Genomic DNA, 19,014 nt, shown 5'->3' with positions numbered 1-19,014 from the left:
GCCTGCTTCTCCCTTTGCCTATGTCTCTGCCTCTCTCTCTCTCTGTGTGACTATCATAAATAAATAAATAAAAATTAAAAAAAAATAAACTAACAACTGACATAAATATCTATAAACTACTGCTCTAAATGGAAGACTATGATTTGGCTCTATCCACAGAAAACTTTGGTTATATTAGAATAACTATCTTTTCTTAAAAGATAAATTAGCAAAATATAATCATTACAAGTTTCAAAATCTAGAATCTCAAATCAACGGGGCTATCTATCTTCCCCTAAAAGCTAGAGATTTTACGTTTTGAATCAGAAAACTAAGGTTCAAGTTTTGGTTCTACCAATTAATGGCTCTGTGTGACCTTAAAGTGGTGCACTTAACTTTTCAAAGCTTAGCTTAGTTTACTTATTAGCAAAAGAAGACAACAATAATTTTATACCTCATAGGGCTATGGGATATTATAAGAAAAGTGCTCTGTTACCTGTACAATGGTAAGCTAAAAACATCATTATGATTACCTGTGTAACTATTATACCAAACAGTAAGAGAAGAAATCAAAATTTAATGCTTAAAGTGCATTCTACCATGTTTAATCCAGAAGAGTCAAATCCTGACTCACTTTCTGTTTTCATAAGGGTGACTAGAACAAGAGATTTGTATTTTTTGTTTTAATACCTTGAATATATGGCACCACATCTTTTATGCAATTCTAAAATTATTCCATTATGAGTTAAAAATATCAGATCAGTTTGCAAACAGCAAAACAGAAAAAAATACCACTAAATTTGGGGGGAGCACTCTAGGAATGTAATATTCTCCCTAATTAAAAATGTCACACCCCAGGTAAGGGTAATATGTTGTAAAAGTGAGAAGAGGAGCTCATTGTCCAGGAACACATGTCATCAAGAGCTTTGTTATGTCTGCTCTGAGTTTTGTTCACATTCATACCTCTGTTTGGTGGTAATGGTGGGAAGTCTTTAGTTTCCCCTCTCTACTTCCCTTCCCTCTACTTCCCTTCCCTCTACTTTCAGAGCAAACTTGGACTCGCCCTTATAGGTGCAGCTTGAATGTTTCCTTTAGGCATACCTCCCAAAGAAAGTTTCGCACATCTTTGTCAGAAGCGCAAACCACACTGTGGTGTTGGTTAGAAGGTGAGCACTAGGTCTAGGAACCCAGTCCTATTTGTCCTTGTCTCTCCCCAGTGCCCAATCCTGCATTTGACACAGAGTAAGTGCTGAATCAGCCCTACTTGCAGCCACAGAAACACCAAGAGAGTCAACAGAAATAGTTGTACCAGTCACAGGACTAGATGACTGAAAAGAAGGATTTACAGCAAATAAAGAGTGCCAAAGCAGAAGAAAAGAATGAAGAAATGAGCCAGGCAATGGGAGATGGGAGTTTAGAAGCTCTTCCAAAAGCTGCCTTCCTCCAGCTGTTGCCCTAATACCAGAGAGCTTTTGCATAGCAAGGGAAGGGATAATCCTCGAGAGGATGGGGTTGAAAGGAGTAAAAACAGAAATAAAGGCTGACTCAAGTCTGTGACTAGCGAATTCTTCACACTTACTTGCAAGGTCTATGCATTATTTCCTTTTATCTTTTTTTAAAAGATTTTATTTATTTATTCATGAGAGAGAAAGAGAAGAGAGAGAGAGAGAAAGAGAGAGAGAGAGGCAGAGACACAGGCAGAGGGAGAAGCAGGCTCCCGAAGGGGAGCTCAACGTGGGACTTGATCCCAGGACTCTGGGATCACCCTCCCCCAGCCGAAGGGAGGCGCTCAACTGCCGACCATCCAGGCATCCCTATTTCCTTGTATCTTATGTCATTTTGGGAGTTCTACAGCCTACCTATAATTTTTAAAAAGGGATATTTATCAAAAGGTATTGGTCATTCACAAAAGAACCTGAAACAGGAAATAAATATATGAACTACCTGGATCTAACATTCACTAATAATAAAAAGCTACAAATAAAAGCTAGAGATCTATTTCTTCTCTCACATTAAAAAAAGGCTAATAAATTCACAACATGCCACAACACAGAATATATAATATTGGCAAGAAGGTAAGGAAGTACCTATATATAACTTTAAAATGTATATATTCTTTGACCCAGCAATAAACTATTTATCCTAAGCAAATAACTGAGACAGGTATAATTAAGTAGAAGGATGCTTCCTCATCACAAAGCTGTTTGCAGTAAAGAAATCATGGAAAACAATCTGTATGTCCATCAATAAGGAAACTGTTAATTATAGCATGTCCATACAACAGAAGGCAATGCAGACAACAAAATTTTACACAACTATATTCATCAACATGAATCTATCTTCACAATATAGTTAGTTAAATGAAAAAAACAATAGAATGCACGGTTTGAAACCATTTACATAAAATGTTACCTATTTAACTTATGTATATATGTTTGCACAGATGTTTGGAAAGGTGTTCATCAAGATATTACAATGGTTGTCCCTGAGTAATAGAATCCCAAGTGGTTTTGCTTTTCTTTATATTTTTTCTATATTTTAAAAACAAATTTATGATAAGATTGGCTCATTTACATAAGTTGTTTCTGTTTCAAAAAACAAACAAACAAACCTGTTACCTTAGCTTGAAACTAAAAGCTCATTTATAGTGAACAAGGTATTTGAATATTTTCTTTCCATATAGATGATACTCACCAATGCAGCTTTACAGGCAATTTCCCCCCTTCTTTACTTATTTGTAACTTGTATTTAGCTTGTAATCTACTTCCACACATTGTCATCTCATTCATTTTGTATTTGTGAAATATGGGATTTATCACAAAGATTATACTGTACTTTGCATTTTATGTATTTAGCAAACATTTATTCAGCACTTACTCTATTCCAGGCACTATTCTAAGTCTTTACAAATATTATTTAATCCTCATAACAACTCTAAGAGATAGGAACTATACTTATAGGTATTATTATTATTATTATAGTTATTCCCATTTTACAGGATACTGAAGTACACAGAGATTAAGTAACTTATTCAAAATCATATAGCTAAAGTGATACAACTAGTATTTGAACCCTTGCAGATCCATAATATTTGCTCTTAAACACTCAGCTATGCTACATTTCTTTTAGCTTATTTTATTCTAGGATTTTGGTCTTGATAAAGTTATATCCATCAGGATAATAATTTTATCAACTCTGGAAACCCAAGTCTGGACATTTTAAAATGCTTTTCTCTAATAGGTACCAAAATTTACATATAGTAATTTTTTTGAAGTTCATGTCCTTAAATATATGCTTATACCTAAGTTATGACTATTCCTTTGATGCCAACTAAAATCAGACTTTTAAATAGATACTAGTTCTCATAATTCATTTCATGAGGCTTAACCACAAAAAAAAAAACCCAAAAAAAACCCAGAGTTCATAGTCTACCTTCTCTGAACTAAATACTGTGTATTTCATTTCAGTTGAAGTACATTCTTTAAAAATTTTTCTCCCAGCAAAAAATGTGACTCATGGAGGTGATTTGGAAAAGGCTAATGTCATTACTGAACAAGGAATTAATTTCTTTAATTAAAGAAAATAATTTGGCAGCTTAACATATTAAAATATGTAAAATAAAATGCTAATCTTTTAAAACACCTAGGATAAAGGAAGAGATAGAAGTGATCAAAGAGGCTACAGCAAATAAGCTGCTAAATTTACACTTAGTTCTTAGGTAGCCACAGATAAAGGAAACCAGCAAGTACAGACCCCTGAACTCAGTCAGATGAATAGGGTCTGAATTTCTTTGCTCACCCTTCAGAGGTTCAGTTTACCTCAGTGCAAATGGGGATAACAATACTAACACTTTTTAGGGCTTTTGAAAAGAAAAAAAGAGACGATATATGGGAAAGAGCTTTGTACTCTAAAACAAGCTATATAAATGTAGGTTACAATTGTTTTATTTTTTCATTTGGAAAGATATTTTTTTTTAATTTGTACTTATTTATGATAGTCACACAGAGAGAGAGAGAGAGAGGCAGAGACACAGGCAGAGGGAGAAGCAGGCTCCATGCACTGGGAGCCCGATGTGGGACTCGATCCCGGGTCTCCAGGACCGCGCCCTGGGCCAAAGGCAGGCGCCAAACCACTGCGCCACCCAGGGATCCCCTGGAAAGATATTTTTGACACTGGATTTCTAGTTTCAGTTTAAAGTGAGAAAAAATGTCCAAAAAAAGTAAAAATAAATTATTTTGCCCTGTCGATTTATCACTCAGCTTTAAAGAGTACAGTGATCATCTCCAACATTTCACTAAAAATGTCTGGCAACCTTGTTAATAACTGAAATGGTTCTACAAAAAAATTAATTCAAAATGGATCACAGACCTAAACATATGAGCTAAAACTACACAAAAGCAAACCTTGTGCTAAGCTTTCTCAGATTTTTTTGACACCAAAAGCAGAAGCAAGGAGGTAGATAGATAGATAGATAAACAGATAGATAGATAGATAGGACTTTATTGCAGTGCTTGGGTGGCACAGTCAGCCAAGTGTCTGATTCTTGGATTTGGCTCAGGTCATGGTCTCAGGGTTGTGAGATAGAGTCCCATGTCAGGCTCTGTGCTCAGCACAGAGTCTGCTTGAGGATTCTGTTTCTCCTTCTGCCTCTCCTTGCTCTCATGGTCTCTCTCTTTCTAATATAAATATAAATAAATATTTTAAAAAATGACTTTATCAAAACTAAAAACCTTTCACCTAGCATAATCTTCTCTAGCTCCAAACATGTCATGACAGATAGGAAGATTTCATTCCTTTTTATGGCTGAGTAATATTACATTTTATGTATATATATCACCTCTTCTTTATTCATCAGTTGATGGGCATTTGGGCTGTTTCTATGATTTGACTATTGTAGATGATTCTGCTATAAACATAGGGGTGCATGTATGAATTAGTGTTTTTGTATTCTTTGGGTAAATGCCTAGTAGTGCAATGGCTGGATTGTAGGTGTTCTATTTTTAAGTTCTTGAGGAAATTCCATACTGTTTTCAGAGTAGCAAGACCAGTTTGTGTTCCCAACAATAGTGCAATAGGGTTTTCCTTTCTCCACATCCTTGCCAACATCTGTTGTTTCTTGTATTGTTTATTTTAGCCATTCTGGCCAGAGGATGGGTTAAATGGGTGATGGGTACTAAGGAGTGCACTGGTTGTAATGTGCACCAGGTGATTTATGGACATGCTGAATAATGATATTATACACCTGAAAACTAACATTACACTGTATATTAACTGGAATTTAAATAAAAACTTAAAATCTAAAAACCTTTGTGCTTCAATGGACATTATCAAGAAAGTGAAAAAGATAGCCGATGGAATGGGAGAACATATTTGCAAATCATACACATGAGAAGGGACTTGTGTCTAGGTTATATAAAGTACTCTTACAACTCAATAACAAAGACAAATAATCCAATTTAAAAATGGGCTAGGGGCCTGACTTAACATTTCTCCAAAGAACATATTACAAATGTCCAATAAACACATGAAAAGATACACAACATCATTAACCATTAGGAAAGTTCAACTCAAAATCATGACATACCATGTTGCATCCAGCAGGATGGCTTAATCAAAAATACAGAAAATAACAAGAGCTGGTGAGGATGTGTGGGGAAACTGAAACTCTTATATACTACTGCTGGTAAGGTCAAAGGGTGCAGCTGCTTTAGAAAATAGTCTGGTAATTTCTCAAAATGTTAAACTGTTACCAGATGGCTCAGCAATTCCACTCCTACAGAAATACCCAAGAGTAATGAAAACGTATGTCCTCACAAAAACCTGTACATGAATGCTCATAGCAATATTATACACAATAACCAAAGAGTGTAAACAATCCAAATGTCTACCAACTGATGAATAAAATGTGGTATATCCATATATCTTCAAATAGCCAAAATGATTTGGCAATAAAAAAGAATGAATGATCCATGCTATCACATGGATGAACCTTGAATCAATGAAAGTGTAAGAAGCCAATCACAAAGACCGCATACTGTAGAAGTCTATATGAAATGTCCAGAATAGGAGTATCTATAGAAACAAAAAGTAGAATGGTGGCTGCCTAGGGATGGAGGTCTTGGGGAATGAGGAGTAAGTAACAAGTACAAGATTTCTTTAGGGCCAATAAAAAGCTGACTGTGATAACAGTTGCACAACTCAATGAATATACTAAAAACCATCAAACTGCACATTTTAAATGGATGAATTGTATGATATGTGGATTATATCTCGGTAAAGGTTTTATTTGTTTATTTTTTGTTTTTTGTTAAAGATATAGGTATAGGACTTAAAAGAAGTTTCTACTACATTACTGGCAAATTCTGTAGGTAGCAGAGGGAGAAAATGGCAATGTAACTATTAAAACATCCTTGGAATTTGTATTCTTGATACCAAGAATTAAGAAAATAAAAATGCGTTTTCTCCCCATGTGTCATATAGATTGGACTGTATGTTGAAGAAATAGACGTGAATTTAAGCTGCAGGGTATAAGCTGGCATTGATCCCTTCTAAATAGTTGTACTCTGGCCCCACGAGTAGTCAAGGTTTAGAGAAAGAGCATGTCTTTGGCAGAAGAGAGGTTTCCAACTGTTTTTGGAAGGAGATGCTTTTACTTTCTATGAAGTCTTAAAATAACCTGAGGGGAATAGAGGTAATAGAGTAAAAGTAAGACTGGTCATGAAGTCGTCTCCAGGGTCTAATCCTGATTCTTCTACTGAACTCACAGTCTCAAGTGTCCCATCTGCAAAAGGTAGATCACTGTCTGTGACTTACCTACCTCAATAGGATTGTAAGAAGGCCCACATTTTTAAAAAAAATTAAAAAGAAAGAAAGAAATGGAAAAGAAATGTCAGTGGGATATAGCTGGATTGACATCAGAAGAGTTGGTCTTGATTTGTCTGCCATTTAATAGTTTTGTTGTCCTCTAGAAGTCAGCGTAGCTGAAGCTCAATTTCTTATCTCTAAAGATAGACCTAGTCAACATGCTTCATGGAGCATGAAATGTGATACAGAAGTAAAAGTATAATAAAAGGCCATTACATTCATAACAAATCTAAATCATCATTAGTATTTGTAAACTAGATCCTCAAAATATTACTGTTAAGTCCCTGAACTTTCAAGAAAGAAGAGGCCTGGCTTAGGAAAAGCCAAAGGAAATAAGGAAAGAGCCCGCTGATAGCTGCTAGTCTTATGACTTATACTGAACATTTATCAGAGTTCAGACTGGTAAGGCTCTTATATGATGTTCCAAATTTGGGGAACCAATAGATGTGTCATATCACAGGATATGCCTGGGTGGCTCAAGGTTGAGTGTCTGCCTTTGGCTCATGGTGTGATCCTGGAATCCTGGGATCAAGTCCCAGGCTTCTTGCATGGGCTTCTTGCATGGAGCCTGCTTCTCCCTCTGCCTATGTCTCTGCCTCTCTCTGTGTCTCTCATGAATAAATAAATAAAATCTTTAAAAACAAAACAAAATAATGAGTTGTTTAAAAAAAAAAAAACAGTGTGTCTTATCAGACTGTGAGCAACTCAGGTGTTTCATAGGAAATCTGGGTGGCCACATTCTCTAGGACAGTGGGGTTCTCAAACTTTTTGTTCTCAAGATCTCTATACTTCTTAAAATTTCTGAGGATGTTAGAGAGCTTTTTAAAATACCAATGTTTAGAAATTACAGTTGAGAAAACTTTTACATGTTTAATTATTTAAAAGTAACAATAGAGGGGTGCCTGGGTGGCTCAGTCAGTTAAGTGCCTGCCCTCAGCTCAGGTCATGATCCCAGAGTCCTGGGATCAAGGCTCCATGATCAGTAGGCAGTCTGTTTCTCCCTCTTCCTCTAGCCCTACCTGCCTCCCAACTCGTGCTTGTTCTCTCACTCCTTTTCTCTCAAATAAATAAATAAAATCTTTAAAATAAAATCTATTACTTGTTAATATAAATAATTATTTTAAATGAACAAGTATATTTTCTAAAAAAGAAAGTTAGATGAGTGACATTTACATTTTTCCAAGTGTCTTTTGCAATATTTACTATAACAGAAGACAGCTAGATGCTTATATATTCTTCTGCATTTATTTTGTAACCATATGTTGTTTCCTAAGAAAATCCAGCTTCGTACTGATAATACAGCTGGAAAAGAAAAGAGTATTTTAATAGCCTTTTTGGATAATTATGGATATTCTTCTCTGATACTACCCCAAACTCAACAAGTAATTATTTGTTGTTTTTTTTTTTTTAAGATTTTATTTTTAAGTGATCTCTACGCCCAATATGGGGGTTGAACTCACATTCCTGAGATCAAGAGTAGCATGCTCTCCTGACTGAGGCAGCCAGACACTCTTCAACAAGTAGTAGCTTCTTAAATGTTAGTTATCAGATATAAGGATGGCAACCCCTGCTTTCTTTTGAGGACCATTTGAATGGTAAAGGGTTCTCCAACCTTTTATTTTCAGGTTGTAGGTGTCCTTCTGTCTAAAATGAGTCTCTTGTAGACAGCAAATAGATGGGTCCTGCTTTTTTATCCAGTCTGAAACCCTGCGCCTTTTGATGGGGTCATTAAGCCCGTTCACGTTCAGAGTTACTATTGATAGATATGAGTTTAGTGTCATCATATCTATTCAGTCCTTGTTTTTGTGGATTGTTCCACTGAACTTCTTCTTAAAGGGGAATTTTAAGAGTCCCCCTTAAAATTTCTTGCAGAGCTGGTTTGGAGGTTACATATTCTTTCAGTTCCTGCCTGTCTTGGAAGCTCTTTTTTTTTTTTTTTTAAATTAATTTTTATTGGTGTTCAATTTACCAACATACAGAAAAACACCCAGTGCTCATTCCGTCAAGTGTCCACCTCAGTGCCCGTCACCCATTCCCCTCCAACACCCGCCCTCCTCCCCTTCCACCACCCCTAGTTCGTTTCCCCGAGTTAGGAGTCTTTATGTTCTGTCTCCCTTCCTGATATTTCCCAACATTTCTTTTCCCTTCCTTTATATTCCCTTTCACTATTATTCATATTCCCCAAATGAATGAGAACATACACTGTCTGTCCTTCTCCGATTGTCTTGGAAGCTCTTTATCTCTCCTTCCATTTTGAATGAAAGCCTTGCTGGATAAAGTATTCTTGGTTGCATGTACTTTTCATTTAGGACCCTGAATATATCCTGCCAGCCCTTTCTGGCCTGCCAGGTCTCTGTGGAGAGGTCTGCTGTTACCCTAATATTCCTCCCCATAAAAGTCAGGGACTTTTTTTCTCTTGCTGCTTTAAGGATCTTCTCCTTATCTTTGGAATTTGCAAGCTTCACTATTAAATGTCGAGGTGTTGAACGGTTTTTGTTGATTTTAGGGGGGGATCTCTCTATTTCCTGGATCTGAATGCCTGTTTCCCTTCCCAGATTAGGAAAGTTTTCAGCTAGGATTTATTCAAATACATATTCTGGCCCTCTGTCCCTTTCCGCGCCCTCAGGAACCCCAATTAAACGTAGGTTTTTCTTCCTCAGGCTGTCATTTATTTCCCTTAATCTATCCTCATGGTCTTTTAATTGCCTGTCTCTTTTTTCCTCAGTTTCCCTCTTTGCCATCAACTTGTCTTCTATGTCACTCACTCGTTCTTCCACCTCGTTAACCCTCGTCGTTAGGACTTCTAGCTTGGATTGCATCTCATTTAATTGATTTTTAATTTCTGCCTGATTGGATCTAAATTCTGCAGTCATGAAGTCTCTTGAGTCCTTTATGGTTTTTTCTAGAGCCACCAGTAGCTGTAAAATAGTGCTTCTGAATTGGCTTTCTGACATTGAATTGTAATCCATATTTTGTAACTCTGTGGGAGAGAGGGCTGTTTCTGATTCTTTTTTTTGAGGTGAGGTTTTCCTTCTAGTCATTTTCCTCAGTGCAGAGTGGCCAAAAACAAGTTGTATTGGGAAAAGGAGAAAAAGAGAGAGAAGGAAAGAAAAGAGAAAAAGAAAAAAGAGAAAGAAGAAAAAAAAAGGGGAAAAAGAGAAGAAAAAGAGAAAGAAAAAGAAAGGAGAAAAAAGAAAAAAAAAGGGTGGGGTGGGAGAAGCAATCAGAAATCAAGAAGAAAGAAAGAAAAAAAGCACAAAACAAAACAAAAACAAAACAAAACAAAAAAACAAAAACAAACAAACAAAAAAACACGGGGGAGTATCTTCCGATTCTGTGTACTTTAAGTCCCTTGACTTCCCCTGGAACTGGTCCGTGTCGCTGGTCTTCTGGGGGAGGGGCCTGCTGTGCTGATTCTCAGGTGTTAGCACTTGGGGGAGCTGCTCTGCCCCTGCCTGGTGCAGGGCTCAGTGGGGGTTGTTCACCCCGTGAGGCCCCGGGAGGAAGCCACAGTGGCGGGGGCAGCTCTGGGACCCTGGAGTCAGCTCCCGCAGTAGCTCCGGGGCTCTCCGTCTGCAGTGCCTGGGGGCTCCCGGGCGGGGCCGCTGATCTGCTCAGCTCGGGGCAGGAGCGTCCTCGCTGTCCTGGGCCCTCCCGGCCTCTGCCTGTCCTGGGGGGAGGCCGGATCCTGGGCTGTGTCCCGGCGCCCTGTGCTCCGGGGCCTGCGCTGTTGGATTCGCGCTCCCGCCCCGCAGCCCCCTCCGCGGAGCCGCGGCCCGAGCCCCTCCGAGCTGTTCCCGGAGCCGCGCCGCCCCCTCCGCGCGGAGCTTCTTCCTCCGCCCGAGAAATCTTAGTTATCAATGTAGAATCTGAAACCACACCAATATACTTTTCACATCCATTACATTAAAATCTTTTTTTTTTCCACTTTAAAGAGGTCTTTACCTGGTACATGATTTTATAGCATATATACTGGTCACCTGGAAAATAATGGCTAACTAGTTACACAGATTTTAAATGTTGACATATTCATTACACAATATTTAAAAATCACATTTATTAAATACCACTACCAATCTCATCAAAAACATCCTTGAGGAATGGAAAGTTGTCAATCTCTCATGGTGACAAATGTAAAATTTCCAAAATACTAGTTTTCATTTAAAATCTTAAATTTTGTCATCAGTTGATTTCCTTTGAGAGGCTTACTTCATTTTTCAGAGTATTTTCTAAATATCTAAGTCTGAATAGTTTGTTGACTTAGTCATTCAAGTAAAGATGGTGCTCCATGAAAAATCAGGTAGTTTAGTTAGCAATTCAATTGCACAAGTGCTTTTCTTTGAAACTTTCCATTATACTTCAGTATGCAGCAGAAGTGCTTTATTGTCTATGTCCCTTTCCATCACACAGAATACTGTCACGGTCAATAATTTTACTACTTCATCAATGGCATTCTTAAATGAAACTGGCCTTTTTTTTTTTTAAACTAAGTTTGTAGAAAGTGTTCCCTTTTCTTATTTTAGGTCAACATGTTCACTTATGTTCTGTATCCTATTTCCTTTCCCATTTTCAAAGACTTTACTCCAAGTTTCCCTTCTCTATCTTTTTGATCTTTTTTATTTGATAATTTTTCTTTTTCATTTGATCACTCTCATCAGCATATAAACATGGCCTGATATTTCCCATCTTAAAAAAACAAACTCCATGTTCCCACAAAGTAAACAAACAAAACCCAACAAAAGACCTTCTCTTAACCCCAGTATTTTCCAGTTATGAATCCATTTATCTATCTCACTTCACAAAAAAAACCTCAAAAGAGTGTCTACAATCAATGTCATTTCACTTCTTATTCACTCTTCAACACACCTACTGATCTACTGAAACTGCTTATCAATGACTTCCATGTTCCCAAGTCTACTGGATACTTCATCTTACAGTAGGATTTGACATAGTTATCAACTATGGGCTCCTCCCAGAAATTTACTTCTTTAGTTTCCCAATTACTACTTTCTCCTGGTTTCCCTCTACCTGATTGGTCGTTCCTCTCAGTCTTTGCTAGTTCATCCTTCTCTACCCAACTTCTAAATGTGATTTCCCAGAACTAAATCCCATTTTATGTTTCTGTTTGTATTTGTCTCTCTCTTTTCAGCTCTGCATTCTCTCCCTGGTTGATATCATCCAGTTCCATGGATTTAAATATCATTTTTATATTGATGATTCCCAAACTTGTATCTCCACTACTGACCTCTCTACCCTGAGTTGCAGATCCAAATACCTTGTTGCCTATTTGATGACTCTATTTGGATTTCTAAAAGGTAACTCAAACTTAATAGTTCTAAAGCAGAACTTTTGGTTTCCCTACTCCCCTCTTCTAGACCCTTCCCTATTTCAATAAATGGCATTTTCATCTATCTAGTTCTTCATACACAAAGCCTAGGAGTCACTCTTGGTTAGTCCCTTTCCCTTAATTCCCATAGTCAATCCATTAGTTCATCTTCCATAAATATAATCTGTTATTTTTTGTTAATATATAATTGACATGAAATATTGTATTAGTTTCAGATATACAACAAAATGATTCAGTAGATACATATGCTGCAAAATGATTGTCACAATTAGTCTAGTCATCCAACACCATACAATTACTATTTTTTCCCTTAGGGTGAGACCTTTCTTAGGGTAAGAATTTAAGTTACATGGATAGTCTCTGACTTAAAATGATTTGACTTATGATTTTTTCAATAGTGTGGGTTATGGATGGTTGAAAGTGATGTACATTCACTAGAAACATATTTCGAAGTCTGAATTTTGATCTTTTCCCAGGCTGATGATATGTGGTATGATCCTTTCTCATGATGCTGGGCAGCAGCAGAGAGCTATAGCTGCGTCAGTCATGTGATCACAATGGTAAATAACTGATACTTTTATAACCATTTTGTCCCCATAAAACCATTCTGTCACTTTCAGTACAGTACTCAATAAGTTACACGAGATATTCAATACTTTATTACAAAATGGGTTTTGTAATGATTTGCCTAACTGTAGGCTAATTATAAGTGTTCTGACCATGTTTAAGGTAGACTAGGCTAAACTATGCCATGCAGTAGGTTTTTGTTATTAAATACATTTTTTGACATGGTATTTTCAACTTACAAAGGGTTTAATCAGGATGTAAGCCTATCACAAATCAAAAGAAGATCTGTACTTTCTTAGCAACTTTTAAAAAAGATTTTATTTTATTTATTTGAGAGAGAGGGAGAGAGGTAGCAAGAGCGAGCACGAGCAGGGAGAAGAGGGAGAAGCAGACTCCCCACTGAGCAGGGAGCCTGATGCACCTTGATCCTGGGACGTTGAGATCATGACCTGAGCCGAAGGCAGATGCTTAACTGAGTCGCTCAGGTGCCTCTCTTAGTAACTTTAAATATACGATACAGTATTATTAACTATAGTTACTATGCTGTACATTATATCCCCAGGACTTATTTATTTTATAATGGGAAGTTACACCGTTTGACCATTTTCAGCCATTTTACCCACTCCTTAACCCACCACCTGTGGCAACCACCAAATATTCTCTGTACTTGAGTTGGATTTTTGTTTTAAGATTCCACATATAAATGAGATCATTTGGCATTTGTCTTTCTCTATGTGACTTGTTTCACTTAGCATAATGCCCTCAAGATCCATCCATTTGCTGCAAATGGCAGGATTTCTTTTATTATGGCTAAATAATTTTCCAGGGAGTGTGTGTGTGTATGTGTGTATACACACATACCACACTTTCTTTATCCTTTCATTCACTGATGGACATTTAGGGTTGTTTTCCTATCTTAGCCATTGTAAATAATGCTACAATGAACATGTGCTTGAAGATATCTTTTAGAGTTAGTGTTTTCACTATTAGCAATACCCACAAGAGGAATTATTAGATCATATCATAGTTTTATTTTGAATTTTTTGAGGAACCTCTACATGGTTTTCTGTTCTGGCTGCACCAATTTACATTCCTACCAACAGTGCACAAGTGTTTCCTTTATTCCATATCCTTGCCATCACTTGCTAGTTCTTGTCTTTTTTATAATACTGAGGTGATATCTCATTGTATTAATTTGCATTTGCATGAGGATTAGTGATGTTTAGCACCATCTATCATGTATTTTAAATCTGTTCAATTCTCTCCATCTCTATCCTACTATTCTAAACTACCATCAACCCTCATCAGGTCTTTTGAAATAGCCCTCTCAGTGGTATCTTACTTCTGTTTTAATTCATGAGAACAGATAAAACAATCTTGGAAAAAATAAATCAAACTACTTTCCCCCCTTAAAACATTTTGCAGGGAACACAAAAGGAAGCCAAATTAAATTATTGCTTCCCTTTGTATTTAGAATAAAATTCAAACTCTTTATAATCTTGCAGGCCTTACACGAAATGCTCCCTGGCTACCTCTCTCCTTATTTAACTATATTCCTATCACATCAGCCATCTACCTTTATTTAAACACAACAAGCTCTTTCCTAGCTCAGGGCTTCTGCACTAACTGTTCCCGTGACCGTAACTTACTATTTTCCAGCTCTTTGCATGCTGGTTCATTGTCATCTCCAAATCTTAGCTCAGTTTCACTTCCTGAGGCTTACTTGACAGTGTTATCTAATGTAGGTCCCTCTCCAGTTACTTCCCATTATGTTGCCTAACTGATTTCTGTTACAGCACTTATCACAATCTAAGATTATTTTGTTAACTGTCTGTCTTTCTATTAGCCGATAAGTTTAATGAGACAAGTTCCTTTCTTTTTTAAAAAATAGCTTGTGATGTAACTCATCTACAATATAATTCACCCGTTGAAATGTATAATTCAATGGTTTTTAATATATTAATTTTTTAAAATTATGGTAAAATATATTGCAGAAAATGTGTCATTTTGGCCATCTTAAACCACTGTTAAGTGTATTATTCAGTATAATTTAAGTGTATAATTCATTTTTAAGTGTATAAAAAGACATTATCATTACATTCACAATGTTGTGTAACCATCAACACCATCTTCTTCCAAAATTTTTCATCACCCCAAAAATAAACTGTGCCCATTAAGTAAGAACTCTCCCATTTTCCCTTTTCCCAGCTCCCAGGAACCTCTAACCTACGTTCTGTCTCTACGCATTTGCGTAGTCCAGATAATTTGTATAAGTGGAACCACAGAACCATACAATATTTGTGTTTTTGTACCTGTCTTATTTATGAGGCAGGGATCTTGTGAGGTAGCAATCTTATTCATTGCTCTCAGCTAAGACCTAATTCAGCATATATAGTGCACAGTAGATGCACAACAAAAAACTTGTTGAATTAATTCATCAATTTTAAATAAGTCACATTTTTCTGGATCTCAGTTTCTTAACTGTGTATCACCATTCATTCATTCATTCATTAAACATTTTTTGAGACTTTACAGTATTTCAAGCATTGTCCTTACTCTTCAAAATATCATAATGTGCAAAATAGCTGTCTCTGCTTAATGAATATTTAGTTCCTTTTCTATCTGGGAATGTCATCTTCTTTGATTCTGTGTACTTTTAGGATGGAAACACAGCAGATCACTGAACAATGCAGGGGTTAGGGATGCGACTGCCCAAATGGTGAAAACTGCATCTAACTTTTGGCTCCCCAAAACCTAACTACTAACTGCCTACTGTTGACTGGAAGGCTTACAGTAACATAACCAGGTGATTAACACATATTCTGTATATGTCTTATATACTGTATGCTTAATCTTATAATATTCTAGAGAAAAGACAATGTTATTAGGTAAGTCATAAGAAAGAGAAAATACATTTGTAGTAGTGTCCTTAGCAAAAAAAAAAATCCATATATAAGTGGGCCCTCATGGTTCAAATCCATGTTGTTTTAAGGGTCAAATGCATATAGAACAATGAAGCAAATGGAAGTAAAGGCATCTCTGCCACACCTGTCAGAGAATGTGATCCTAACTGGAGTGACAATATGTCAAAAGCCATATTGCCTTCAAATTCATTTCACATTAGCTGCACTTTTCATTTAGTGATTAATGAGGGTCACATGGATATATATGTTTCAAACTATAAAACTCTCCATAAATGTAAGAGTATTTTAATTTTTGATTTACTGCTTTTTATGTCCTAGGAACTAAAAGCAAACTACTGTGCTATATACAAATTTTAACGTAATATACTTATAAACTTACAATTGTGGCAGAACCTGTTTTTTCAAGTCAGTGTTCATTACACTGTGCCTGAATTTTGTCAGGCCTGTTCCTATAGTGTTACATGTTGATCAACAAAGAAAGCTATTTCCAGACAAAGGGGCTGACACATGAAAAATATTACTAAATGGGACTAAAAACAAGGCATTTTGCTATATTCACTTTCAATATCCAGCACAGCACACACACACATACCTTTAGACTGCAATGACAGGAATAGGGCAAGCAGGCCTTACCAACCCTCTCAGCTCTTCAAACAACACTTGAGGATTTCTACTTGAAGGCCTGTCTTTCTAAGCTAGTGCTTTCAAAACAGGCTGGACTGATCCCAAATACTGAAGTAACAAATATTACTAAATTCTGTCATTTCCTCTACCAAAAAAGTGATTTTACTACTACTTCTGGTTGTGATGAAAGGTCCTATTGACTATTCAAATCCTCAACCAAGTTATGGATGCAGTATATAATGACTTCACTCCTTTTTCTCTGGCACTTTAACACATGCCAATGCTTTCATCCACCTCCACTAACCTGGCTTATAAATTACTGAGGTGGGGCAATTTTAATAGTATGATTTGTTCACATCTCTAGAGATGGGGTATAAATGAGACTGGCTGAGAAGACAAACTCTCCTTTGACAGTATGTATTAGTATGTAATGTAAAGAAAAACAAATTTGCAGAAAATTGGGAAATTTTTTACTGATATAATATGTGGTTGGGGCCATACTAATTAATGGTTTTTTGATAAAGTTAAGGCCAAAGACAAAATGAAACATTCTCCAAGAATAGTAAAAGATGGAACACACAGAGTTGAAGCAAAAAAAAAAAAAGGTTAAAGGTCACAAATTTGCTAAAAGTGTCTTTCTAAATTGTCAGAAGGGGCTTCATGAATGCACTCTGAAAACTAAGAAAATCTGCTTATAAAAAGTTTATTGTCCTCTCCTTTTAAAACTGCCATGCAGAGATGAAAAAAAATCAGAGAGCAAGATGCTTGCTCTCTCTGGATTTAAAGGAATTAACTTACCAATCTTAAAACCACATCCAAATGACACATCAATGTAGTCTCTCAAATTTTCAAAGACTATTAAGTTGTAGAGGATACAAAATAACCAGAAACAATCTATTTTTTAAACAGATGAATAAAACTAGGTCAGCATACTTGTGGCCTTGGTTCAGTCGACAAAAATAAAGTCAGAGGCTTCTTGGGAAGTGCTCCAATGTGAGGACCAAACAGGTACTGAGCTAAAAGTCTGAGGTGCAGGGTTGACTTTCCCAAATTTTCTACTGTACACAGTCAGCCTCTATCTTTGTCTTGTTTTCAAAGCAAGCTGGGCTATTCTTAGCACCTCTTTACACCATCCTCTGGCATTCCCATTGGGCTCACAGAAGAAAGAATGTGTGTATGTGTGCATGTGTACATACATGTGTGCATGTAGTGTGTATCTGCAGCTGGGATTTACCAGGAAATCCAGACACTATGGTTCTAGCTTTAATCAGGAGTAGGTTTCACCTGGAATCTTCCAACAGACTTTGGACCTTAAGTTGACTTTGGACCTTAAGTTAGGTACTTGAGAGCAAGAAACAGAAAATACAGCAAGGAGAGACAAACCTCTGCATTCAGATCAGAACTTAGTTCTACCAACCTTCCCAACAATCTGCCCCCCAGACTCTAGACTCAGGTGCCGTTTTTGACACAGTTGGGTTGATTTCGCCTATAATGCACTCTTAGGCCACTTCTGACCAGTTCTAAGCACTGCCTTTTCCATTGTATGACAACTATAATCAGTAGCGTAAGACAGTCTTGAAATTAAAGTCCTATTTCTTTCCTTTTCTTTTTTTCTTTCTTTCTTTTTTTTTTTTTTTTTAAAGCAGCATCCAACATATGGCTTGAACTCATGACCCTGAGATCAAGAGTAACAGGCTCCACCACCTGAGCCAGCCAGGTGCCCCTGATGTCCTATTTCTTAGATTAAGGTACTTTTCTGCCAAAAATGGAGGGAGGGAAAGCATCAGGTGTGGGAAGAATGGCACATGGAAAGATGAGTCACAGGCCAGAGACAGTGAGCAAGCCTGACTGCCTGGAATAAAGAATATGGGCTGGAATGGCAGTAATAATAAAGCAGTATGACTGCGAGGGCAACAAGTATGAACTTATAAAGCAAATGATTAACTGAGGACTGCAGACTAGAAATTTGATCCAATTATCAGAAAAGGATAAGAATCTAAAAAAAATCAAATTAAAAGAACATTAAACTGGTATCTGATGAGGAAGTGCAAGGCAAAGACAATACCATATAGAATAGCAACTCTAGATCTATCAGGAAAGAATAAGGGGAACTATTCAATGAGTCTTTAGCTAGGAGACAGCCTTTTAAAAACAAAAACATCACACACCTTGTTGCTTCTATTAAAAGAAAAGGTCTGAGGATAGAGCTGATAATGTCTTTAAATAACAGCCAAACTGTGGATACTCATCCATGTGATATTCCAATCAGATATGTCCAAATAAAAACAAAGCACTGAAGCTGATCTTCCTTTAGAACTAGAAAACTTATGGAATGTATACCTCTTGAAGTAGAATCAAGTATGCTAAAGAAATGCTGCCTATTTCTTTCAGGAAAATGCAAACTCAAGCATCTGTTAGTCTTTCTACAGCATATGGAAAGGCTTTATTCATATGAGATAATACTAACTGGCTAGATGTTGAGAGAGCCACGAAAACCCCAGATGCGTTGGAAGGGCCACGTGGTTGGTCTTTTTTTTTTTTTTTTTTGGTTCCTGCATAATAAGGTGAAGAGACCATTAAGGACTTGCCAAAGGCACTAAAATTTTACTCCATGAACTCCCAATGCAAAATGAGTCTCTAAAAGTGGTCTAAGAGAAGAAAGCTGTGTGGGAAGTTACAGAGGAAAGAAGTTATAAATACACACATTCA

The 19,014-nt window shown here is 36.8% G+C and overlaps 1 protein-coding gene across 3 annotated transcripts in view; it reads right to left on the bottom strand.

Moving 5' to 3' along the window:
• The window catches only part of UVRAG (UV radiation resistance associated), a 318,383-nt gene that overhangs the window by 59,435 nt on the left and 239,934 nt on the right, over positions 1–19,014 (bottom strand). The window lies entirely within an intron of this gene.

Source organism: Vulpes vulpes, chromosome 11, assembly GCF_048418805.1.
Source record: "Vulpes vulpes isolate BD-2025 chromosome 11, VulVul3, whole genome shotgun sequence".
Lineage (NCBI taxonomy): Eukaryota > Metazoa > Chordata > Mammalia > Carnivora > Canidae > Vulpes > Vulpes vulpes.
This window is presented reverse-complemented; position numbering and strand designations above follow the sequence as displayed.